Source organism: Tachyglossus aculeatus, chromosome 3 (assembly GCF_015852505.1).
Source record: "Tachyglossus aculeatus isolate mTacAcu1 chromosome 3, mTacAcu1.pri, whole genome shotgun sequence".
NCBI classification, from domain to species: Eukaryota; Metazoa; Chordata; class Mammalia; order Monotremata; family Tachyglossidae; genus Tachyglossus; species Tachyglossus aculeatus.
In genome coordinates this window covers 30,556,874-30,576,274 of record NC_052068.1, presented here as the reverse complement: position 1 = coordinate 30,576,274, position 19,401 = coordinate 30,556,874, and the positions used below count along the sequence as shown (strand labels likewise).

At 42.4% G+C, this 19,401-nt stretch overlaps 1 protein-coding gene and 2 non-coding genes across 17 annotated transcripts in view; 1 reads left to right on the top strand and 2 right to left on the bottom strand.

The window, feature by feature from the left end:
- The window catches only part of KCNMA1 (potassium calcium-activated channel subfamily M alpha 1), a 950,458-nt gene that overhangs the window by 397,543 nt on the left and 533,514 nt on the right, over positions 1–19,401 (top strand). The window lies entirely within an intron of this gene.
- On the bottom strand, positions 6,647–6,784 carry LOC119926007. The gene has a single exon (XR_005449926.1). It is a non-coding gene; the product is annotated as a small nucleolar RNA SNORA7 (small nucleolar RNA).
- LOC119926229 lies at positions 8,687–8,824 on the bottom strand. Its single transcript, XR_005450121.1, has one exon. It is a non-coding gene; the product is annotated as a small nucleolar RNA SNORA7 (small nucleolar RNA).

Sequence of the window (19,401 nt, the reverse complement as noted above, 5' to 3'; positions counted from 1 at the left end):
GCACCCTGAGGGCAGAGATCACAAGTTATACTACTTCTCTATGTTCCCAAGCTCCTAGGGAAGTAGTCTCCACATAGTTATAATAAATCACTGTATTTGTTGCACACTCTTATCTTTCCAAAGAGCTACCTCATGCTATTTTAGTTTACCATCAGACAGCCCTGTGAGGTAGGAAGAGGCAGGTATAATGGGCACCATTTTACAAATAATGGTATGTTTCACCTTCACGCGACTGAGACTTGGATCTGCTACAGAAGATACATCTGGATTCTTTGGCAGTTTAGAAACAGCATGGCCTAGTGAATAGATCATGGGCTTAGGAATCAGAAGGACCTGGGTTCTAATCCCAGGTCTGTCACCTTGTCTGCTGTGAGACCTTCGACAAGTCACTAACCGTCTCTGGGACTCAGTTATCTCATCTTGTATAATGGAGATTAAGACTGTGAACCCCATGTGCGATAGGGACTGTATCCAAACTGATACAGTGTGGCTCAGTGGAAAGAGCACAGGCTTGGGAGTCAGAGGTCATGGGTTCAAATCCCGGCTCTGCCACATGTCTGCTGTGTGACCTTGGGCAATTCGCTTAATAATAATAATAATAATAGCATTTATTAAGCGCTTACTATGTGCAAAGCACTGTTCTAGGCGCTGGGGAGGTTAAAAGGTGATCAGGTCATCACACGTGGGCTCACGGTCTTAATCCCCATTTTACAGATGAGGTAACTGAGGAACAGGGAAGTGAAGTGACTTGCCCAAAGTCACACAGCTGACAATTGGCGGAGCCGGGATTTGAACCCATGACCTCTGACTCCAAAGCCCGGGCTCTTTCCACTGAGCCATGCTCCTTCACTTAACTTCTCTGAGTCTCAGTTACCTCATCTGTAAAATGGGTATTAAGATTGTGAGCCCCACGTGGGACAACCTGATCAACTTGTATCCCCCCAGTGCTTAGAACAGTGCTTTGCACATAGTAAGTGCTTAACAAATGCCATCATTATTATTATCATTATAAGCATGTGTGTGCCCCAATGCTTAGAACAGTGCTTGACATGTAGTAAGCACTTAACAGTACCATAAATATTATTATCATTATTTAACCAGTGTCCCCCATGGATCATGACTTGAAGATAAATGGCTTCAAGGTTCTGTAGTGCAGTCAGCTCACCTGCCTTGAGGTGCAGTGCTCATTGCAACTCAGGGGGACATCAGGACAGAGAAGCAGCGTGGCTCAGTGGAAAGAGCACAGGCTTTGGAGTCAGAGAGTCAGGGATTTGAGTTCAAATCCTGGGTCCTCCAATTGCTAGCTGTGTGACTTTGGGCAAGTCACTTAACTTCTTGGTGCCTCAGTTATCTCATCTGCAAAATGGGGATTAAGATTGTGAGCCCACAGTGGGACAACCTGATCACCTTGTAACTCTCCCAGTGCTTAGAACAGTGCTTTGCACATAGTAAATGCTTAATAAATGCCATTATTATTATTATTATTATTATTATTATTATTATCGGGCAAATGGATGAGAATGGTGTTAGCTGATGTATTGCAGGGCCGACAGGGAGGGCACAATTTTTTAGTTTAAAGACACCGTGCAGCACAGTCATTCATTCAATCGTATTTATTGAGTGCTTACTGTGTGCAGAGTACTGTACTAAGTGCTTGGAAAGTACAATTTGGCAACAGACGGAAATAGTCCCTACCCAACAATGGGCTCACAGTCTAGAAGGGGGAGACAGGGAACTAAATAAAACAGTCCCAAAGAATGTGATTTGGGAGTGGATTGTCGGGAGTCCAGAACAAAAGACAGGCCAGTCCTGGCAAGCAACAATTGAGAAAGGGGCGGTCCTTGTTCATTGGAGGGGTCACAGAGATCAGGGATGGGGTGGCCGCTCAAAAACAGAGATTGGGGCCCGTTTGCAGAAGCTGCATCAGTGCAGTCTGGAAATATCTCTATATGCCAACCATGCGCAAGAGTATAATGGTGACACCAGGCTTTACAGCCATGCTCTCACGAATACATAAGAATCTATCATCAAGAGCAGAAGCTTAGAAAATGAAGACCTAAATATAGGATCTGGAAAATAGTATTAAAAGGAATAATAGAGTTCTGCAGAAGCAGAGAAGAGGGGTACTTAGCCAATGCAATAGAAATCCAGTGCACTGAGTTCTGCCATAAGGCACATTTTCTCTAAGAGTTTGGTCTAGAATTCTGTTAGGTACTTAGGGGATATTTGGATACAGTGCTCCTTGGAATTGGAAGAAGTGATTTGTGCATATGAGTGTAGCACTGGAACAGGTAAATTATGCAGTGTAGTTTTTCATTCCTGTGGGGCTTTCCAAGAGGACAGTGTCTGCAATATCAGATTAGGGGGTGAAGTAATGAAACAGAGCACTGAGATCCAACTTTACCGTTGGAGCATTGTGCATACTCTTCTCAGTAGGACTGAATAACTGTATCCTTATCTTCCCTATTTGCTTGACAAGATTCACTTTAAATCAAGCACTGGCCTGAGAGCAATTTTACCTCCTTGGTGCTTCACTAGGGTTGGAATTTATAGGCTGTATTGTATTCAAAATGGCAGTGATTAAACAAGTTTGTACAGAATTCTGGGAGATAAAAGCCCAACTTTTGAACCAATCCAGTGTGTGAATCTTGTTGCTTGTAGAGAAAAGCAATCTCTAAAATATCTCCTTTGGCTTTTGCTAATACCGTAATGTGAGACAAGAAATTCCTAAGCATCAGGGGTTGTTCGCACAGTGTTATCTTCAGGATTGTCTCCATCACCAAGGGCCTTACTATGTCTACTGCACAGTAGCCCTAGACTCTAAGCCCCTCTAGACCGCTGTGAACAGGGAACATATCTACCAACTCTATTATATCATTCTCTCCCAAGCATTAAGGACGACACTCTGCACACTGAAAATGCCCAATAAATAAATGAGAAGCAATGTGGTCTAGTGGAAAGAGCACAGTCCTGGGAATCAGATCACATGGGTTCTAATCCCAGCTCTGCCACCTGTCTGCTGTGTGACCTTGGGCAAGTTACTTCACTTCTCTGTGCCTCAGTTCCCTCATCTGTAAAATGGGGATTAAGACTGACAGCCCCATGTGTTCAACCTGATCATCTTGTATCTTCTTCGGTACCCAGTACAGTGCCCGTGGTAAGCACATAAAAATGTCTTTATAAATAAATGCAATTGATATATTACTGTTATGTAGTCTTTGTTAAAATGGGGCATGGCAGCTGTTCAATCTAAGTTCATACAGTAAAACTGCGGTATTGGCTAAGGACTTACTAGTCAAGGAATATATTAAAAACTGGGATAGATGAAAGATAGGTCCCACATGCGGTTCACAATATAAATAGGAGGTAGAACAGGTTTTGAGTCCCATTTTACAAATAAGGTAACTGATGTCCAGTGAAGTGACTTGCCCAAGGTCACCGCAGTTAAGTGGTGGTAAGCTCCTTGAAGTCAAGACTCATGTCTATTAATCCTGCTGTACTCTCCCAAGCCCCCCTGCCCCTCCTGCCATCCCCCCAGACTGTGAGCCCGTTGTTGGGATGGGACCGTCTCTATATGTTGCCAACTTGTACTTCCCAGGCGCTTAGTACAGTGCTCTGCACACAGTAAGCGCTCAATAAATACAATTGAATGAATGAAAGAATGAATGCTTAGTACTATGTTCTGCACACAATAAGAGAGCAGCAAGGCTAAGTGGACTCCCTGGGTTTGGGAGTCAGAGGTCATGGGTTCGAATCCTGGCCCCATCATTTGTCAGCTGTATGACTTTGGGCAAGTCACTTAACTTCTCTGGGCCTCAGTTACCACATCTGTAAAATGGGGATGAAGACTGTGAGCCCCACGTGGGACAACCTGTTAACCTTGTATCTACCCCAGCGCTGAGAAAAATGCTCAGCGCAAAGTAAGCACTTAACAAATACCATTAAAAAAAAATAAGTGATCAATACATATGACTGATGGATTGATTTTCCTAGAAGGATTAAGTCTGCTGATTTGGTAATAATAATAATTATTATTCTTGTGTTAAGCGCTTCCTATGAGCCAGGCACTAAACTTAGCCCTGGGGGGTATACAAGCAAATCAGATTGGGCACAGTCCCTGTCCCAGGTGGGGGCTCACAGTCTCAATCCCCATTTTGCAGATTAGGTAACTGAGGCTCAGAGAAGTGAAGTGGCCCGAGGTCACACAGCAGACAAGTGGCAGGGCCAGGATTTGAACCGGTCATGACCTTCCGACTCCCAGGCCCTTATTTTATCCACTGTGCCATGTTGCTTCTCTGGTAGGAACAGTAAAGCCATAGGGCTAGGTCTTTTACTTCAGAATTTATATAAATCAATAAATTTCTGAGCAGCTGGTTTGAAATCTTTAGGAAATTCTTCCAGCAGGGCAGCAAGCTTTTACTCTGTGGAGTTGTTGATTCAGAATATACTGTGGGAAAAGTCACACTGACAAGGAAATCCCAAGCATCACTGCCTGAAGTGCCAGGATGTCCGGGTCTTTCACCCAAACAAAATTACTGACCCAGATAAGTTCAATTTCTGAGCTCCAAGAAAATTGTAGCCTGAGGTTCCTTTTCTACCTTAATGCCTGTAGAATCAGTGGGCTTTGATAGTGTTCTTGGGATAGTTATTCACAATTGCAGCATGTTCTAAGTAACCAAAATCCATTCTGTCTGTCAATGGCAGAGTGAAAGAATGTATGTTATTCTGTCCATAATGGGGTGGGCAGGTGAAAAATAGTTCCGCATGGGAGGGGCCAGTGTGCTATCATTATATCCCACATTCCTGAAATGATCCTGTCTGGTGCTCCACTTCTGGGATGCTCAAATTATTCATAAGCATTTATTCTGAAATGAAGAATTGAGAGTCATGATGATGAAAAATCATGAAAATCCAAATGTCTAGGAATCAAGAATCACCAAATGAAGTAAACTGACATCATCAAAATCAATCATCGGCAAAAGCAATCTTCATCATACTAGATGGGTCATTCCTTGATCATTCATGGGTTTGGTTATTTTCTTGTGATTCCCTTAATTGACAATATTTTATGTGGTTTAGGGACATAATGGTAATTTGGATATATGGAGTACTCATTTCGTGGGAAGCACAAGATGAATGCTAAGTGAGCTAATATTTTAGCACAGAAGCAGATAATTACCTTGGAGGGCTGTAATACAATTTTTTAGGTAAGAGGGGAGATACAGATTGTGTCAGATTGGAGAGAAGTGGGAGAGGCTGAGTCAGTGGACATCCATTGGTGGCCGCTCCTTCCTTGCCCTAATTATTAGGATTATTATGGTATTTGTTAAGCACTTTCTGTTTGTGGGACACTGTTCTAAGTCCTGGGGTAGATAAAAATTAATCAGGTCAGACACAGTCTCGGTCCCACACAGGACTGACAGTCTACATTAGAAGAGAAATCAGGTGTTGGATCCCCATTTAACAGAAGAGGAGAGAGGCACCGAGAAGCTAAGTGACTTGCCCAGGTCACACAGCAGGCAAGTGGTGGAGCAGGGATTGAGACTCAGGTTCTCTGATGCCCAGGCCTATGCTCTTTCTACATGGTCACAGCTGTTCTCTAATCTTGCCCATCAGTAAGCCTTACTTGTGGAAAATTACTCTCCCCATCTTCAAAGACTTTTTGAAAGAAAGCACACCTCCTCCAAGATACCTTCCCTGACTAAGCCCTCATTTCCTCTTCTCCCATTCTCTTCTACATCACCCATGCACTTGGATTTGCTCCCTTTATTCATTCATTCAATCGTATTTATTGAGCGCCTACTTTGGAAAGTACAAATCAGCAACATATAGAGATGGTCCCTACCCAACAACGGGCTCATGGTCTTTATTCACCCCTCCCTTAGCCTCACAACCCTTATTTACATATCCATAATTTATTTATATTAATGTCTGCCTCCTCCTCTAGACTATAAACGTGATGTGGGCAGAGAGTGTAATTTTGTTATATTGTACTTTCCCAAGCACTTAGTACAGCTCTCTGCAAATATTAAGCAATCAATAAATATGATTGATTAGGGCCTCTGTTCCTGGGCTTGGATGACTATCAACATCTGGTTCAGAGCCTCATTGGAATGGTCATGGATGGAAGTCAGCTAGGTCGGTCCCCAAGGTGGGATTAAATCAATTAGTGGGTCTGTTTCGGAGCAAACCCCATTGACTCTTGAGGATGTCACTGTCTTTCCATTTGGTTTTCAATAACTAGCACAAGAGGAGTCTCCTATCTCTTTGGTGGAAAACTTGTGGCAATGTGGGTAACAGAAAGCATGGGAAAATTCTCAAATGCCCTGGCATTAATAAACAAAATGTACAAAATACATGTTCTGAATCCTGATAAACTGTGTACAGATACAGAATCCTTGGTGAAGTTTATGGGCTCCTTTTTTGTCTTATGCCATCGAGTCATTTCCAACACATAGTGACTCCGTGGACACAACTATCCCGGAATGCCCCACCTCCAGCTGCAATCGTTCTGGTATCATATCCATAGAGTTTTCTTGGTAAAAATACAGAAGTGGTTTACCACTGCCTTCTTCTGAAAAGTAAACTTAAGTCTCCTCCTTCGACTCTCGCCCGTGCCACTGCTGCCCAGCACAGGTGAGTTTTGACTTTTAGCAGATTGTCTTCCACTCGCTAGCCACTGCCCAAGCTAGGAATGGAATGGGTATGCCTCTGCTTAACTCTCCGTCCCATAGCCAAGACTGGTAGAGTACTGAAAACTCTCCAGATGTTATCCTGAGAAGGGATGGACCTCTTTAGAATCTGGAAAATATTAATTTTCTTCTCTCAGCTTTGAGGTGTTCAGAACAGAATTGATGGGCTCTTACAACTCCATGGTATGTGTAACTGTAGGTTGTTTCTTGATCGGTCCCAATCAAAGAAGAAATATATGACAGTTCTGAAGCTAGTTCTGGAGTAGGGAGGACAAAGCAAAAGTGACGCCAATAGTTCCGTTAGTGAAACTCCAAATAGAATACTTCCTTCCATTATTATCCCTTGTCTTGTTGCTATTACTTTGTCTCTAATTGTCTCAAATTGAACCTATTCTTCCCCATCATCTTACCTCCTCTTTCAAATTCATGATTTGATTGCTAATGTCTCATTTAGAATTGTTGTAAGAACATGATAGATCATTCTTGGTGCTTCAAGGGACTCCAAGTGCTCATTATCAGAATTGTATCATTTTCCTTATTAACTTGACTTCCTCAATAATAAATCATCCGTGCAACTTTTGACACTGTTGCAGAAAGTGTGTTTTGTTGTTTTTTCTGTTTTTTTTTTTCTTTACAACAATCTCTAGGAAATAAAGGCCCTTCTGCCTTTAAGATTTTTGTGCTCTTGGATTCTGTCTTTCCCACTCACCCTAAAAATTGTCAGAGGACATTCCAAATGCTCTAGGTTTAATTAGCTGGCTAGACTGATCTCTCCTTGGAGTATTTGATCCAAAGTAGAAGTTGAAATGCCTTCTTCCATAGGGCACAAGACTATGTGAGGATTTTAGATAGCAAAAAATATTCCTAAGCTTTTGAGTTTCTTACTATGTGTAGGAATTGGAGGATTGGGGTATCTTGCTTGGCTTCAGCAGCAGATCATTGTAATAGCAATTAAGAATTAATCACTATTGTACTTGTTAAAAGTGCTTACTGTGTGAAAACCACTGTATGAAGTACTGGGGTAGATACGAAGTAATGAGGTTGGACAAAGTCCCTGTACCATATAGAGTTCACAACCTAAATAAAAGGAAAAATAGCATTGAATCCTCATTTTGTAGGTGAGCTAACTGAGGCACCGAGAAGTGAAGTGACTTGCCCAAGCTCACACAGAAGGCAGGTAGCTGACCCAGGATTGTTCTAACTCACTGTTCTGGGACATGGCTGTGTGAACTAGCTGACCTCACTGTGTAATAATAATAACTGTGATATTTGTTAAGCGCTTACTGTGTGCCAGGCACCGTATTAAGCTCTGGTGTGGATACAAGGAAACTGGATTTATTTATTCATTAAATCATATTTATTGAGCACTTACTGTGTGCAGAGTACTGTACTAAGCACTTGGAAAGTACAATTTGGCAACAAATAGAGACAGTCCCTACCCAAAGGGCTCACAATCTAGTTGGACACAGTCCCTGTGCCCCATGAGGCTCACAGTCACAATCCTCACTTTACAGATGAGGTGATGGAGGCACAGAAAAATGAAGTGACTTCCCAAGGTCACACAGTAGACAAGTGGTGGAGTTGGGATTAAAACCCACAACTTTCTGACTTTTGGGCCCATCCCCTACCCACTAGGCCATGCTGCTTCTCACATTATTTAAAGCTCTCGGGGTTTAAGGACTGGGAATCAGAGCACCCTTCTGGCCCAAAACAGGAGAGACAATACAGTCTCCAATAGAAGGAGAGAGACAGCCCTGCTGGTGAGTTTGTCTTGTTTTATGCCATTGAGTCATTTCCAACCCACAGCGACACCATGGACACAACTCATCCGGAACACCCCATTCTCCATCTGCAATCGTTCTGGTAGTGTATCCAAAGAGTTTTCTTAGTAATAGTACAGAAGTGGTTTACCATTGCCATCTTCCGCTCAGTAAACCTGAGTCTCCGCCCTCGACTTTCTCCCACGCACTGCTGTCCAGCATGCATGAGTTTTGACTTGTCGCAGATTGCCTTCCACTCACTAGCCACTGGCCAAGCTAGGAATGGAAGGGTTAGGCCTCTACTTGACTCTCCCTCCCATAGCCAAGATTGGTAGAGTACTGGAAACTCTCCAGGTGCGACCCTTGAAAGGGGGTTGGTGAGTTAGGAAAGGCAAATCTGGGGAAAATGATCTCACACAATGGTGGCCACCAGCAGGCAGCCAGATTACCTTTTCTCAGTATATAAAATAGCTCAGTAGGAAAGAGGAAAGCTCAGGACATTAGCAGAGGGCTTTGTTTGGTTGTTTACTCATGGAGTACTACACATCATCGCCATTATGCACTTCATTCTCTGGGAGTCGATCAATTAAGTCCCTTCAGCTAGGCTTTCAGAGTGCATTAAACTCACCCAGTACTACACTGATTATAAACACTAAAAATGAGCAAAGAAAAATGCAAAGAATAAAATTAAACTGAAAATAATTTATGCTAATGCAATGCTCCCCCACCTGTTTCCTGAAGCAGGTGGACCTAGTGGAAAGAATACGGGGTTTGGAGTTGGGAGACTTGGGTTCTGGTCCCAGCTTGGCTCATTGTCTGTTGGGAGACCTGGGGCAAAGTCACTTGATTTATCTGTGCCTCGGTTTCCTCAACTGGAAAATGGGGAATTAAATACCCATTCTTCCCTGTTAGACTGTGAGTCTTGTATAGGGTGGAGACTGGGTTTGATGTGATTGTATCATAGCTACCTCAATGTTTAGCACAGTGCTTGGACACATTTTAAGTACTCAGTCAAGACAGAAATTTTAATGAGTTTTTTTACATATAAAGAAACAGGCAATAGTGTGGTATTTTGGAAAGAGCATAAGCCTTGTGTCAGAAGACCTGAGGTCCAATCCCAGCTTTGCCACTTGTCTGCTATACAACCTTGGATAGGTCACTTAACTTCTCTGTTCCTCAGTTACCTCATCTGCAAAGTGTGGATGAAATACATGTTCTCTTTCCCTCTTAGACTGTAAACTCCATGTGGAAAAGAGATTTTACCTTATCATCTTATCTTGTATTTCTCCAGTGCTTAGTACAGAGCTTGGCACATACATCATATATAATAATGATAATAGTGATATTTGTTATCACAAATATCACTATTATCATTATTATATATGATTATGCATTATACATTACACTATATAATAATTATACATTGTATTATCACAATAATGAGAATAGTAATAATTGGTTTATGAAAGACCAACGCACTAAACCCATCATCTTTGCCCCCATCTTTTCTTCCACCTTCCTGTTCCCCCTCTTTAATCTGGGTTATTTTGTAAGGATATTCAATTTCCATCAGCAAAATTTATATCTGAAAAGACTTGTTTGCATAGCCAGATTATAATGCTTTCCTATTGGCCTATTGTTGCATTAGAATTAGCTTGCCAAAAGAGACTGTCTTTTTGGGAAGCATCCTGTTTTGATGTCCTTTTTATTGGATTTTTTTAGGAGAGGTGCTTTGTATGTTTAATGCATCAAATTACATCTGGCAATACCACCTTGTTGGCCATCTCTGGATGAGCTTAGCCAATGGTTGAAAATACCCTGTAATGGTGATGTGAATGTTTAAAAGGAATGCTTAAAAAATGATATGTCTGATTCAATAAGGATGTGTATCTGGGAATCTGGCACAACATGAAGGTGATGATCATATTTTTGCCTAAAGTTTAATTTGGATGGCAGCAGTAACATTGATTTGCAGCGTCTGATGACCCTAATATCTGAACAACGATCTAGAAGCCCTTTCTCACATCAAAATTCAGGATGGACTGACTAGGTTTTTTTGTCATTGTATCCCATTAGAAAATTAGCATTGCCAATAGGAAATGTGGAACCAGCTAACTTAAAGGATATGGCTCCTCTAGCCCAATAATTTCCCCAAAATGTTACCACGGGCACTCCAGTTCTGTCCACTCCCTATGTAATATTCTGCATTTGCCCAGCAGAGGTACTTTTTTAAAATTCTCTGAGACTACTGAAAATCTGTATGTGTTTGCTCTGCCTGGTACATAATTGCTATTAGTATCAGATCTGTTCAAGTGATGCTGGAAGGAGATATTTGGTTAATTAATTTAGACTAAAAGGTTCATAGATGGCCTGATAGTGTTGAAGCTAAAGCTGGCAGTACATTTCTCTGGTGAGTCTTCAGAAGAGATGGCATGCCTGTCTACCTTTCATTCATTCAATCATATTTATTGAGTGCTTACTGTGTGCAGAGCACTGTACTAAACACTTGGAAGTACAAATTGGCAACATAAGCGCTGAGACCTCTATGTTGCCTCTGGATCCATACCTCAGTGGGTATATTCATTCATTCATTCAATCATATTTATTGAGTGCTTACTGTGTGCAGAGCACTGTACTAAGCACTTGGAAGCACAAATTGGCAACATATAGGGTTAGTCCCTACCCAACAATGGGCTCACAGTCTAGAAGGGGGAGACAGACAACAAAACAAAACATGCAGACAGGTGTCAAAATTGTCAGAACAAATAGAATTATAGCTATATGTACATCATTAACAAAATAAATAGAATAGTAAATATGTACAAGTAAAATAAATAGAGTAGTAAATCTGTACAAATATATACAAGTGCTGTGGGGAGAGGAAGGAGGTAGGGTTGGGGGGAATGGGGAGGAGGAGAGGAAAAAGGATGCTCAGTCTGGGAAGGCCTCCTGGAGGAGGTGAGCTCTCAGTAGGGCTTTGAAGGGAGGGAGAGCTAGCTTGGCAGATGTGTGGAGAGTAGGCATTCCAGGCCAGGGGAAGGACATGGGCCGGAGATCGACGGCGGGACAGGAGAGAATGAGGCACAGTGAAGAGGTTGGTGGCAGAGGAGCGGAGGGTGCGGGCTTGGCTATAGAAGGAGAGAAGGAGAATATGTGAAGAGGGTATATGAGACAGAGTCAGTAATTTGGGAACTCTTGGAGTTAAGCTTTGCCTTCATTTGGATTCAGTTTTAGGACAAAAAATATCTTCATACATCACTGCTCATTGTCAGCTGGAGCTTTAGCAGAAATTCATTTTCTTCCTGGTATAAATACTGCAGAGGGAGAACATGTACTTCATTGTCATCTATCCATCTTTGAAAGATCTTTGAGTTGGTTACAGATGGAATAGTACTGTGACCAAAACTTTATGAAGTGCCAGTCTTCGTTGTCTGAAATCAGGCTGAATACTTTTGTAGTACATAATGTGTGAGAATGCATAGGTATGTCTGTTACTTATCAGCTACTCCTCTCCCTACTCCCTCAATCTTTGCCCTACTATTGGGAAGGTAGGTTGACTGAAGTCTGTTTATACAGTCTAAAGTGGCTACTTCTCTAGACTGTAATCACCTTAATAATGATATTATAATAATTGTGGAATTTGTTAAGCACTCACTATGTGCCAGGCACTGTACTAAGCACTGGGGTAGATACAAGATAATTGGATTGGATGCAGTTACTGTCCCACATAGGGCTCACAGTCCTTGTGGATAGGCATATTGTCTACCAACTCGGTGGCATTGTACATTCCTAAGTGGTTAGTACAGAACTCTGCATTCAGCAAGTACTCGATAAGTACTGCTGAATGGCTGATTGATTAATTGAGTACACACTCAAAGGCAGTACTTAGGTCATTGTCCTCTGCTTGAAGAAGACTCACACCTGCTTCTAATGAATGATAAGAGAATGTGGGGAGAAGAATCATGGAAGTTTCTTCTCCTGCAATTCCCAAAGGTACATTGTCAACCCTCAGTTGATTTCTTAAGGACACTAGCTGAACCCTTTTTAAACCAGTCCTTTATCATCATTCTGTCATAAACAGAGACCCACCATTCCCAGTTAAGTGTATGTTGTCTGCAAAGCTGCTGGGGTAAAACTGGATTTTCAAGTACAGATTAGGGAAGCTCAAATGGTGTTAGTTGGTGCGCTAACTGAAGATCTAAAGGTCTTGTTCAGGATCTGGGGAATTTTCCTACCTAAAATGAATGATAACATATTGTTAGCCTCTGACCTTTACTGAATTCTTTAGTTCAGGAACTAAGCCAGTGATTGAAAGGAATGTTTAAGAAAAGATATGCCTGATTCAATGAGGATGCATATCTGGGAATCTGGCACTTGTTTAGAAGGGATATAACAGTGACACCACATACTACCAATTGTTATTGGGCATTATCAGCCCTATTTGTTAAGGCTGGAAATCTTGGAGTCCCAAGTTGGTCATTGGAGAAGGATTGCTGGTAGTTGTGCAAACCTGGACCGGTACCACATTTCACCTATGTCTCAGACCAGCCTGTTCATTGTCTTCATCATCGTGGTGTGATGAGATACAGGTAAGTTAAATGGGGAGTACAATGGCACAGCAACTTTCAGATACCTAGGTTTAGGGAAAGCAGTTGCCCTAGTGGGAAGATCACAGGCCTGGGGGTCTGAAGATGTGGGCTCTAGGCCTGGCTCCATCACATGCCTCCTGGGTGACCTTAGGCAAGTTCTTTAACTTCTCTATACCACAATTTTGTCATCAGTAAAATGGGGATTCTGTATCTGTTCTCCCTCCTACTTAGAATGTGAACACCATGTGGGATAGGGACTGATTATCTTGTAGCTATCCTAATAGTGCAGTGCATGGCACATAGAAAGTGCTTAATAAGTACCAAAATTCTTATTGTTGTTGTTATTACTATCATTAATGATCATCAGCAGGGTCAGGAGAAGAACATGTGCCACTAAACTAGACAGTTCTGATTTCACAGAGAGCCCAGAATTTATATTTGGTGAGTTTTGGTAGAAAAATGTGAAGTTTCTAGGTTTAACAAGCCCGTTAACTAGATCGACTCATGGGAGCTTTAAGCAAATCGGTGTCCTCTCCAAGGGAAGAACTTACTGTCTAAAAAACTGCCTTAGATCTAAGGACAAAGCTAACTATTGAGTTGTATAAGGTATCTCCAGTTCCCCTAGTAGTTGAGGGTTAGATTTACTTTTTCAAAATTTACTCCATTAGATGTCTCAGGTCACTTTACAGAAGGTTTCAGTTTACACAGTAATGCAGGGTTTAGACAAATTATTTCTTGCCCAATCCCACAGGGCCAAGACTCGGGCTCCAACTAAGGCTTGGGAAGGTGCAAACGGATGGATGAAGTCTCCCATCAGTAGAAAAGTATGAACTTTGTTCCTTAGACTTCAGGACCGTGGTTTGGTCATTGTGATAAGCATTTACAAAACACCACTCACACACTCTCTCATCTCTGCCAGGGCCATTCTTAGGGGGGTATAGGCTTAGGGTGCAGAAAGTGAATAGGTGGGTAACTGTGCAGCAGGTGAAGTGCATTTGTAGTATTTCTCTAGGCATGACTCTTGGCAGCTGAAGGGACTGCATGGTAGTCAATCAATCGATGGTATTTATTGAGTGTTTATTGTGTGTAGAGCACTGAGCTAAGAGCTTGGCAGAGTACAATATAATAGAGTTGGTAGACACATTCCCTGCCCACAAGGCGCTTAAAGTCTAGAGGGGGAGACAAACATTAATATGAATGGATAAATTAAGGTTATGTACATATGTACTATGGGACTGAGATGAATAAAGGGTACAAATCCAAATGCAAGGGCAACACAGAAGGGAGTGGGAGAAGAGGAAATGAGGGCATAGTCAGCAAAGGCCTCCTGGAGGAGTTGTGATATTTAAAAAGGCTTTAAAGGTGGGGAGAGTGATAGTCTTTTGGATGTGAAGGGGGAGGGAGTTTGAGGTCAGTCACAGCATGTGGGCCAGGGTTAGATGATGAGATAGACAAGGTTGTGGAGCAATGAGTAGGTTGGCATTAGAGGTGCAGAGGGTACCAGCGCTTAGAACAGTGCTCTGCACATGGTAAGCACTTAAGAAATGCCATCATTATTATTATTATTACCAATTTAGTTGTAGTAGGAAATCAGAGTGGAAGATAGGCAGGGGCATTGTGATTGAGTGCTTTAAAACCGATGGTAAGGAGTTTCTGTTAGATGTGCAGGAGGCTGGCAACCACTAAAGTTCTTGAGTAGTGGGGATATATAGACTGAATGGTTTTGTAGAAAAGTGATCTGGGCAGCAGAGTGAAGTGTGGAGTTGGGAAAGACAGGGAGGGATGAAGGTCAGCAAGGAGACAGATGAAGTATTCAAAGCAGGGTAGGATAAGTGCTTAAATTAATGAGATGGCAGTTTGGCAAAGAAAGGGCAAAAGGATAGTGCCAAGGAAGCAGCATGGCATAGTGGATAGGGCATGGACCTGGGAATCAGAGGTCATGAGTTCTAATCCCGAGTCCACCATTTGTCTCCTGTGTGACCTTGGGCAAGTCTCTTCATTTCTCTGGGCCTCATTTCCCCCATCTGTAAAATGGGGATTGAGACTGTAAGCCACATGCGGGACAGGAACCGTGTCCAACCTGATTTGCTGGCATCCATCCCAGTGCTTAGTAAAGAGCCTGGCACATAATACGAGCTTAACAATTGCCATAATTATTATTATTATGAGTATTATTATAGCCAGATAGTCATTCCTAAAGTAGTGGGTTGAGGTCCTTCGTCCTCACATTATTCAGCTTTTTCCCAGAACTCCCGCAGGGCCTATCCACCCCATAGAATGACCTAGGTGATTCTTTTCTCTGAAAACTTCACCAGTGATAGCTTGGACTGCTCAGACAGAACTGGGACTAGAACCCAGGTCTCCTTCTTCCCTTACAGCGCTCTTTCCACTGGGCTGACGGTTGGGCTAAGGGAAGGTAGTAAAACAAACTCTTGGAAACATTTCTTCACCTAGTCGGTGGTAAATTTGGTACCACAAGGAATTTTGCATCAGATAATCTCATTGTGGTTCAAGAATTTGGATAAATTCATTGTCCTCAATGTACTATAAAATGAAATGTTGGTTGGGTGGCAGAGAGAAATGTTACCACAAGGAATTTTGCATCAGATAATCTCATTGTGGTTCAAGAGTTTGGATAAATTCATTGTCCTAAATGTACTATAAAATGAAATGTTGGTTGGGTGGCAGAGAGAAATGTTAGAGAAATTAAATCCCAAGGATATTTAAGGGAAATTACTAAGGGTGAGCAGTTTTTTGGGGTTTTTTAATGGTATTTGTTAAGGGCTTTCTATGGGTCAAGCACTTTTCTAAGCATAGGGGTAGTTACAACTTAATCAGGGCAGACATAGTCCCGGTTCCATACAGTGCTCACAGTCTAAATAGAAGGTATTTCATCTTCATTTTACAGATGAGAAAACTGAGGCACAGAGAAGTAAAGTGACTTGTTCAAGGTCACACAGCAGGCAAGTGGAAGAGCAAGGATTAGAACCCAGTTCCTCTTACTCCCTGGCCTGAGCTTTATCTACTAGTCCACGTTGTTTACTGTGTTACACCCAACCAGTTGCATTACCTCAACAGTGAGTTCTGAGTCATCCCCAGCTGAGGGTCTGGTGTCGGGAGCCCAGACGAGAGAGACCACCAGAAAGTGAGCCCTGACCGAAACTGATAAGACCTCCTTGGCAGCCCATTTTAGGCTTCTGGGTTTGACAGCTGCATGCCCACAACTTCCTCAGAGAGAACAACAGTTCCAGATTTAGCAAGCCCTGTTGGTTTAAATGAGGCGTCAGGTTGCTGTGCATCTTTCTTCCACCCATCCAGGCTTTGCCTCTGACGTGCAGTAGTTGTGCGGCATCAGTGCCTTTTTTAGGAGACATTTTGAAGTGCTGGATTGTCACTGCTCATGAATAAATCTGGGTGGATTTGCTTGATATAATCTGTAATTTTGAAGAGTTTGTTTTTCCCCCCACAGCTGTTTTTTTTTATTTTATTTTTATGGTTTGCTTTGCAAACAATGAGGAAATGAATGATCATAATCCACAAGGGAGTTGATCTTTGAAAGGATTCATCTTGTTTTAATAAACCTCTTCCTTTGCCAATATCTCATCACAGATTACTTAAAAAGGAAAAATAAAAGTCGCACCGGAGCTTTTTTGTGTTTCTCAACTTTTACTTGGCAAGAAACATCCTAAAAAATTCCAGAACCTGTCTGTTTATCGATGGAGCAGGCAGCGGCATAATGAACTTTCTTTTCCCCTTGGGCCACAGTACCAAGGATTTATTCTTTCACAAGGGGACATAAAAAACATAAAAAACAGTTGAGTTTACGGAGTTTCTTGCAGAAGCTTCCAAACTGTTTCAGTGATATTAGCTATTTCTCTGATAACAACCTGACTCTCTTTGTTGGGGAAAATTTACAAAAGGGAATGGGGATTATCCTCAGATGTGGACTGGATTTGATCTCTGGATCTAGGGAGGAGTCTGGATGTCCCACCTGAATGGGATATGTCTTTCTTGGAAAATGAACAGTGAGACACAAGCTCTACAAACAAATTAGGCAATAATTTAATGAAGAAACACGTCTCTTCTAGGATCTGGGAGCCCTAAATATGGGAAGCAAGCCATATCAGCCGAAGTTAGACTGGTTTACTTTCTGGGACAGCTAATCTCTGTGGTGGTTGTCTGCCCTTTGCAAGTGTTTCTGTACGCTGTAAACACTGTGAGTGAGGCACCTTAATGCTGATTAGCCTGTTTGTCCCCTCTTAATGAACTGTTGAGCCCACAGGCTCACTGCAGTATAGTGTTCCCAGAAGATCCTTCTCAGACTGCTGAATGTCAACCCAGCTTCCAAGTGTTCAGAAATTCAACACTTCGACCTTGGCCTTTCTGAGCTAACTCATCTGGAGAGACTGAGCTCTTCAATGCAGTCTCACTAAATCAATTAGATAACCAAAGGAGGTTAGAAATGGGCTGGGATGAAATGTATTCTTTCAATGGTTTTTCCGAAAGTAATGATAACTTTTCCAATCTTCCTGGAATTTTATTTACACTTCCTTGTAGCCTCATAATAGCAATAATGTTTTTCAATTAAGGGTCTACTATATGCCAAAGCCCTGTCTGGGCCAGTAGCAGGGGTAGATACCAGAAAATCAGATTGAATGCAGTCAATCTATCAATTTACTGTATTGAGCACTTACTGTGTGCAGAGCACTGTACTAAGCGCTTGGGAGAGTGCACTATAACAGAACTGGCAGACACATTCCTTGCCCACAATTCATTCATTCATTCAATCGTATTTATTGAGTGCTTACTGTGTGCAGAGTACTGTACTAAACACTTGGGAAGTACAAGTAGGCAACATATAGAGACGGTCCCTACCCAACAGCGGGCTCACAGTCTAGAAGGGGGACACAGACAACAAAACAAAACATATTAACAAAATAAAATAAATATGTACAAATAAAATAGAGTAATAAATACGTACAACATATATACATATATACAGGTGCTTTGGGGAGGGGAAGGAGGTAAGGTGGGGGGATGGGGAGGGGGAAAGGAAGGAGGGGGCTCAGTCTGGGAAGGCCTCCTGGAGGAGGTGAGCTCTCAGTAGGGCTTTGAAGGGAGGAAGAGAGCTAACTTGGCAGATGTTTGGAGGGAGGGCATTCCTGGCCATGGGGATGACGTGGACCGGGGGTCGATGGCGGGACAGGCGAGAATGAGGCACAGTGAGGAGATTAGTGGCAGAGGAGTGGAGGGTGTGGGCTAGGCTGTAGAAGGAGAGAAGGGAGGTGAGGTAGGAGGGGGTGAGGTGATGGACAGCCTTGGAGCCAAGGGTGAGGAGTTTTTGCCTGATGCGTAGGTTGATTGGTAGCCACTGGAGACAATGACCTTAGAGCAGGAGTCAGAGGGGAATATAGACATTACAGACATCCAGCGTGATGTCGTAGATAGAAGACAGGCCTGGGAATCAGAAGATTATGGGTTCTAATCCCGGCTCTGCCACTTGTCTGCTGTGTGACCTCAGGCAAGTCACTTTACTTCTCTGTGCCTGTTACCTCATCTGTAAAATGCAGATTGAGACTGTGAGCCCCACATAGGACAAGGACTATGTCCAACCTGATTTGCTTGTATCCAGCCCAGGATACGGTGCCTGACACATAGTAAGTGCTTAACAAATATCATGATTATAATAATTATTATTATTAAATAAATTATGGATATGAACAAAAGTGATGTGGCACTGAGGGTTGTATTCAGGTTGTATCCAACCCAGGAACAGTGCCTGGCACATAGTAAGTGCTTAACAAATACCATAATTATAATTATTATGATTATTATTAAATTATGGATATGAAGAAAAGTGCTGTGGAGCTGAGGGAGGGAAGGCACACTCCAAGTGCAAGGGTGGCATAGTAGGGAATGGGTGAAGAAGAAATGAGGGCTTATTGGGGAAAGTCCTCTTTGGGGAAGTGTGCTTTTAATAATGTTTTGAAGGTTGGGAGAGAGGCTGTTTCATGCCAGAGGCAGGATGTGGGGAGAGAAATTGGTGGCAAGATAGACAAAATCAAAGTACAGTGAATAGGTTGACATTAGAGGAATGAAGTCTGTGAGCTGAGTTAAAATAGGAAATCAGTGAGGTAAGGTAATAATAGCAATAATAATAATGACATTTATTAAGCACTTACTGTTCTAAGTGCTGGGGAGGTTACAAGGAGATCAGTTTGTCCCACGGGGGGGCTCACAGTCTTAATCCCCATTTTACAGAGGAGGGAACTGAGGCACAGAGAAGTGAAGTGACTTGCCCAAAGTCACACAGCTGGCAATTGGCAGAGCTGGGAATTGAACCCATGACCCCTGACTCCA